Source organism: Lepisosteus oculatus, chromosome 2 (assembly GCF_040954835.1).
Source record: "Lepisosteus oculatus isolate fLepOcu1 chromosome 2, fLepOcu1.hap2, whole genome shotgun sequence".
NCBI classification, from domain to species: Eukaryota; Metazoa; Chordata; class Actinopteri; order Semionotiformes; family Lepisosteidae; genus Lepisosteus; species Lepisosteus oculatus.
The window spans coordinates 55,747,524-55,755,789 of record NC_090697.1 but is presented as its reverse complement, the minus strand read 5'-3'; positions in this window follow the sequence as shown (position 1 = coordinate 55,755,789).

Here is an 8,266-nt window from a genome sequence, read left to right as displayed (position 1 = left end):
GTTCTGTTAACTCCTTCCAGGCTTGGTCTGAGACAGCTTCTCATTGAACCATCTTCTTTATATGAGACTGAAGTTGTTTAATTAGCCTGTCAGTTGACAGGTGTGAACTTTCAGCGATTTCTTTCGACTGGCACCGAAACAATAACGTTTCAGACGCTTTTGTCAAGGGGTCCGTCTAACCTTTGGAAGGTGTGAATTTGCAACCTTTGACGTTTGATAAGCGAGACTGTTGTTAGTTGGTAACAGTAACAAATAAACATGACGACCTTTTTCCTGGAAGATGAAGGATAGAGCCCTCAGAATACACATCGTTGATTGTTTTGTTTAACTTTTAAATAATCCAAAATTAACGTTTTCGCTAAACACATACATCCGCAAGCCACAGTCAAAGCATAGGACTGCAACATTTAAAACAACAAAATAAAAAATACAATTTTGAAAATTCTGTATCTAATTTGAAGCAGTCAAACTGTTGGATTCACTTACGATGTCTAAAGTACCGAGAATCATTTACTATTTTTAAACTTATTGTGTAGGGTGAACACTCAATATACTGTATTTTATATACCTTTGTATTCTATACTTAAAAGAGAGAAATGTTCCATCATCCAAAGCCATTCTTTCCAGTTGGGTTTAAGTGGAAAGAGAATTCTTGAATAGGTTTACTTTTTTTTAAATAAAAAGCTTGACAAATAAACTTTGGGTACTTTTCTGTGTGTTAAAAGTTAATTTAAAAGAAAATGGATTTGAATAATTGAATACCTGATCATTCAGTTTTTGAAAAGCTGTTTGCCAACACTTTGGATGCTGCTGGTTAATGTTTGTCTCTTTTATTTGTATTATTTATAAATAACATTTCAGCACAGCAAGATTGTAAGTACAAATCAACACATCCTCATTTTCTGTATTGAGGTCAGCATTTTATCTTGTTTAGGTGAGTGCATTTCCACCTGATATATGAACTATATATGATATATAAATGTATTCTGTGTAGATTCATACCTTATTTACACAACTTAATACATTTTGACCAACTGACTACTATAGTTAACTCTAAACCAGTAAACTCTACAACTGAAGATTGCTTGCACCATTTCTGTGTATACAGACAATTCAGACTTGGGAATGTCTGATGCAAAACTACTCCATTAATGAAGAATTAATTAGCTAGTCTGTGTTCAGATATGTATTCTATTAATAACACAATATATTCAGTACACCGCGTACAGTTGATTTGACTGAATATATTGATAAAGATAGTTTTACAGTGTTTATTATTGGGGCAAAAGCAATTAAAAAGACACTAACATATTCATAAAAAATATACATTCTTATGAAGTATAATGTAAGATTTTGCCTGATATTCTACATTTTTTTAATACTGAATGCTGGTTGTGTATTTTTAGTGGTAGAATCAGTAATAAAGTTACAAATTAATTTCATTTCAAATTTATCCTTGTTTCTGCCATAATTGGAAGGAGCATCCTTTGGAAACCATAGTACTTAACAGTTTTCTGTTTGATTATTATACTGTATATTGTTATCGTTTACTGTTTGGTTAAAAGGTATTATCTTGGCATCTTAAGATCTTTACCTTTGAAATACAGTGGTGTTGTAGAATCTATTTATATTTTGTAATAGTAAGGAGACCTTTAATTTTCCATCAGCTTTTCAGCACGGTTGGAAAGTATTTTCTCCCCCGATTTTTTTTTTATTTCTAAGATATATTATCTTCTATTATGCTGAACATTTTGATTTCTTTAGATTGATCTGTACATAATCTGAGTAGTAATATTTGCTCTGACTCAGTAATGATAGAAGGAAAGACAGGCAGGCTGCTGTGTAATTCAGCATCTTCTAGCTTGCAAAGAAACTGTAAAAGCAGACATTGTTTTCCACATATTTCATTCAAGGTAATTTGGTAGAACTCATTCTCCCTTGATATTTTAAGATGTTAACTTTGGTATTGAGTATTGACATTTACTACAAAATACTTTATTGGATGTTGGTAATGTATATAATTAAATGATGATCCATTTTTTTCAAACATATTTAAAAAAGGAATTGCTATGAATATGGGCAGCGGTTAGGCATTGCAGCCCTTAGTTAAGTTCCTGGGGTGCTATCTGTGTGGAGTTTGTATGTTCTCCCCATGCTCACTCTGTCAGCATGGGCAAGCAGACATACTGGTAGGTTAATTGGCTTCTGGTGTGAATGTGTGCATGTCTGTGTCTATATGTGCCCTGTCTAGTGCCCATTGCTTGTCAGGATAGGCTCCAGCTCCCTGTGACCCTGAATTGTAAGAAGCAGTGAGAAAATGGATGGATGCTATGAGTACTTTGATTAATTGGAATGTAGAACTACTTTAGGATTCGATACATTTAATGAATTGATATGTCTTAGAATTAATGATTTAGCACCCACTGAAATATGTGTTTGTGTTACTATTTAAAAAATAAATAAACTAATTTTAATTAGTTTTTTTCTGATTTTGATTTTTACAAGTAGCTCAGGATATGTTTCTGGATAAAGATTCATTTTCAGATGCCTTTTTTAATTTATGATGTGTGAGTGTTCCAGAACATGTCAGAACAAAACAGCCTCTTATCCTTTCCTTGGATTTAATTATAATCAGCCTAGTATTTGTTTCACACTCTCCCACACTCAGTGACAGGTGGAAATAAGGCAGTAATCTAGGGCCTGTGAGGCTGACTTTGTGTTACGAGAGACTTGTTTGTTGTGCTGTTCTTAACAATTGCTATTCATGCAAAGGTAGGAATGCTTTATTTTAAAAGGTTAAAATCATACAATGATCGTGATCAAGATTTACTTCCTCTAAATGAGTTATCTCCAGCTTTTTGTTCTCAGGGAAGTCTCTTCTTGTTGTGTGCACGTATACATGTTCTGAGGGGCTATCTAGTGTTGTGTGTCCTTAATGGATTTCCTGTTTCAGCCTCACATTATACCTTGTGATAGGATTTACTAACATTACAGATAACACAAGAAAGAAATTACGAGGTAAAAACTAAATAACTAAGTAAATAAATAAATATGTCTGATTATGCAATGAGGAGTAATTTTACTTTTGATTTAAACTGTGATTGAAAACTCCTTTTCTCTCTGGTAGGCTTTTCAGCATTGTATGACAGATCTACAGGACAGTCCATTTAAAATGCCAGTATGAAGCCTACTTTTCACACTTCAAAACTTTTTAAATCAATCAAAGTCAATCAATCAAAGTTTATTTATCAAATGCACAACAATACAACTTGCAGCAGTAGTTGCTAGCAATGAAATGTCTTTTCTATGGGCTCAATGGGGGGGGGGATAAAAATCACAAAATTAAGGTTACAAAATAAGGTTATCATCATAATAATAATAGATAATAATGCAATAAAAATTTAATAAAATAAACTCAGACAAACTCAATATAAATAGAGGTGCTATGTGTCTATGGTGTATGCAATATATCATGTCCAAGTAGTGCAGTATGATGTATACAATGAAAACTGTACGTCCATGTAGCCATTACGGGTGATTTGCTGAAGAATCTGCAGGTTGGCTATTTAGCAGTCGTATTATTAATTATTAGAACTTGTTATTAATAATAAGTTCTACATTATTATTATGATTATTATGATTATTATTATTATTATTGCCTGGAGGTAGATTTCTACACTTTTTGCACACTACCTCTGAGATGTCTTGTATGCTGGATCATGCAGTTAGAATGTTAACTTCTAATCAGAGGCATTTAACAGCTTTTAAATAAATTAAAAGCTCTATAATATACAAGTTACAGATGACTTGATACAAATAACTACATTTTGCCACCATTTTGCAGTGAGTGTGAGTGTTCCTCTCAACCTCTAATTTGAAATGAAGATCACTAAGCTTAGAAGTCTAATAAAATTGAACTGTCAGTATGACATGTTTAGCAATAGGTTCTGTGTGGAGGAATTAACCCCAACATTTTCTACGCTAGACTCAAATGTTTAATTTCTTAGGTCTTATTAAATTGTTAAACAAATATCACATATAATATCACATACATTTATAATAATCACAACAACAACAATAATAATTTGCATTTAGAAAGACCTTTTCCTCATGAAAGATAAAATAATACCTCCCACAATGCTGCAAAAATACACAAAATGCACATTTTTAAATCAACATTTTCTTTAAAACCTGTGTTCTTAAAGATGTCTAAGGGCAAGATAAATTATAGTAAAAGTCAGAAAAACTCAAGAGGAAACTAGACAATAATTTAGACCCATGAACTTAAACTTTGGTGGAAGCACCTTTAGCAGCAATCACAGCCTCAAGTCTTTTGGGTAAGCCTCTATCAGCTTTGAACACTGGCTTAATGCAGTTTTGGCCGATTCTTCTTTACAACTTTTCTTAGGCACTCTCATTTGCTTGGTGATCATGGAGAGTTCGACTGTGCCATTAAAAGACAGTCACTTATTCTTAAGCCAGTCCAGGATAGCTTTGACCCTTTGACACTTTACCCTACTTTTAAGTTTGAAGAGATTTCCTCTAACATTACCTTTCTTCATCTATGTTCCCATCATTCTTGACAAGCTTGTCAAGAAGCAGAACTATAATATAAAGCTGCCACCACCATGCAGGGATGTTGACTGAGTGAAGAAAAACTATGCTGAAATTGCGACAGATGTAATAGTTTGCACAAAACTTTCCACATGTTTGCAGTGTAACTGAGTGCTTTGTTGCAAACCCTATGTGAGATATGAGATATTTTTCTCAAGCCCCATGGATTCATGGACATTTTCTCCCACTTCAGACACTGAAACCTGGAACTCTTTCAAAGTCACTGTTGGCCTCATGTTTCCTACTTGCTTGGCTGCTCAGTTTGGAGGGACAGTCTGATCTAGGCTGTGTCTGACTGCCTTTCACGTCTTAATGATTGACTTCATCATTCATAAAGAAATATTAAGTGTTTTTGAAATGTTTACGTCCCCTTTTCCTGAACTGTGCCTTTATACAACTTTCTCCCTGAGTTGTTTTAAAATCTTCTTAGTTTTCATGGTTGAGTCTTTGCTTGAAATTCATGAACTGACCAAGAGACCTTACAGAAGTAGGTGTATTTACTAGTAATTATTTTTACTAGTATTATAGCCACACAATTAATTATGTGGCTCGTTCAGGTAATTTTTTGAACCTAAATTAATTTAGATTATCAGTAATTGGATTGCATACATTAATTTGGTCAATGAAAAAGTAATGCAATAATTATTTATATATATCTTTCTTTTATATTTAACATTTGTTGTTTTTTTGCTTTCAGTGTGGGAGTAATATATTGTGTATATAACAAATATGTATTGCTACTTCAAAGTGTCATGACTTCATGTTTTAAAAAGCAACATTGTGAAAATGGTGGAAGTTGTGAATACTTTTGCAAGTCACTGAATCGATGGGGACCTTTTTTTCCAACCCTGAAGTGCAGCTCCTTTATGCTAGCACTTTATGCAAACCCACTGCACAGTAAATAAAAAACATAAGGGGAATTCAACAGAGGGAAGTTTACTTAGGCCATATGCAAGACCATGTTGGAATTTATCCATGACACAGGATAAATAGGATAAAGATCCCACTATTACAAACTGAATCATGGGATCTTTAATGAACATAAACGAAGGAGTTCAAGTAGGTAGCTGCATCAGCATGCGTAGGCTGCAAAGGAACATGTAAAGGTTAATTCCATCCTGAAGAGAGAAGAAAAGAAACACAACATTTCAGCAGTGGAACCTTCTTCTTTTCAGCATATATGTAAGGACCTTGGTATAATGATAGAAAATACTACATTTCCTACAGAACCGTATCACCATCACTATCCAGATGTAAGACTGCCACCTCCTGGTAAACTCTGCTTACAGCAGCGGCCTAGTTTTCCTTGGTTGACTCCCAACCCAATACTAACCAGGCTCAGCCTTGATTAACTGCTAAGGTGAGAAGGTGGTAACACAGTGTGACAGACTATACCCTGCCGGGGCTGTCCCGAGAGTGCAAACATACTTACGATGACTCATGATGACAATGAGAAGTTAAATCCAGGAAGCTTTATGTTAAGCCTTTTCAGCCCATTAAAAGACTCCAAGACAGCTATTGCCATTCACACCTTTTTTTTTACCAAACCATTTGACTAATTTAATTAATTTGAAACTTAATTTAAAAATGTATATCCCTACACCCTTAACTAATTAGTTATGAAAAAAATCAATCTCCGCTGTGACTATTTACAAGCAATACAGAGGCTGTGTAGCATCCCCGAGTGGCACATTATCTTCAATTACAGCCTTTTTCTATAGCTGGCCTGCCCCATACAGTAAAGTATGGTAAAGTGCATACATAAAATAAAGTGATATTAATATCACTTTCTTTGGTAACATATTTGTTTAAAAAACAGATGTGTTTCCAAACAAAATATATACTATCATTTGAAACTAAACATCCAGACAATCTTGAGGATTCTCAACAATCTTAAATGATTCATGGTGTGTGTTACATGAATTGGTATAAACGAGGGATCGAGGTTGGTTTAGTGGATACCCCTGCACCATTTGATTCCAGACTGGGGTTCCCTCCTCTGTGGAGTCTGCATGTTCTTCTTGCATCCATGTAGGCTTCCTCTCAAGCCATGCTGGTTAGGTTTAACTGGTATCTCTTTATTTTCCCTGTGTGTGTGCCCTGAAATGGGAAGGCGTAGTCCTGTCTTGTGCACTAAACGTCCGTGAGTCTCAGGGTTGCTGTAAACTTGCCATGATCTGCCAAATAAAACACAACAAAATATCGGGCTGCATTATTTCAAAATGTTCAGTCCATTCACAGTGTGAATATCTGGAACCCAGCCAGAATAACTGGTTTTGAGATCACCTTTACTTGTTTTCTACATGTGAATAATGAAAAAAAAAAACTAGTGACACAGTTCACAGAAACAGGAACAGTCAAAGTTAGAAAATCTTGATTTGTTTTATGTAAATAATCTGTACACCCTAATAAATTATCATAGTATTACAAAATGTCTGAGGCTGAAGGGCTATGGAACATAACAGTAAAGTGAGCTTTAATTGGGAACATGTGTGGAAGAGGAATGTCAATAAAAACATTAGAAAAGAGTCAAATACCATCTATTTGGATTTTAAAGTTAATTTTTTGGGTGTATGTTTTTAGATATTCTCATTTTTTTATTGTTTTTGTTTCTATTAGATAGCTACATTTCTAGGGGCAGCTAGAAGTCACAAATCAGACATTTCCACCCTGTGAGCTGTGAAAGCTCTTCAAAACACCTAAACTAGTGAGAGATGTGGAATGTGGTTTTCCTATTACAGTGACCAATACTGTCCGAGAAAGACCTTTTCACAGAGCAAAAGAATAATGTAAAAGCTTATGTATCCAAGTAACAAACTCAATCCATTTTCTAATGGCTTTATCAGGTACAGGGTAACTGGGGAGCCAGAGCCTATCTCGGCAAGCCGCTGGCGCAAGGTGGGATACACCCTGGATATGTCCCCCCACAGCATAGTTGAACATAAATACACCTGCATCAGGGACAATTTGAAAATATTTCTTTGGATTGAAAGAAGAAACCAGAGCACCCACACAAATGTGGAGAGAACATACAATCTCCATGCAGATAGCACCCCAGAAATTGAACCCAGGGCCCCAGTGCTGTAAGACAACCAGGCCACCCACAGGAACAGAAGCATCCTTGACAAAATCTGAAAATCTCAGTGCTGTGCAAGGATACATCCTAGGTTTAAAAATAAGTTGTAAGTCAGCACACGAACTCTCTGTTGTAACACCAAGTTTTGGTTTAAAGATGATTGGTCTCATTCAATCGTGTTCAATTCCTAAAATGAATGAGTAGCAAGTTATATTTTAGTGCAAGGGGCAAAGTTGCTTTTCCAATGTCAAACCATACTCGCTGAGTAGCACTACTAACTTCTTTCAAACATAAATATTATCTATGTCATCTTGTTATCTATTAAGAAAATACATTTTCTGAATAATTGGTGGTTTCATTGCAAATATCACAAAAAGCTACACTTAGATGGGGGACATGTGCTTCATGATATTTCTCTGATTTTATCGTTTAGTATGGTTATGTGTTCTGCAGAGCTCTAATGTCTTCCCCGTTAATATCCTTCAATATACAGTAAGTTACCTTATGTAATAGAAAATGAAATAAAAGATATAATGTATTTTTAACCGCAATTACTGAAAACAAATTCAGAGCTAC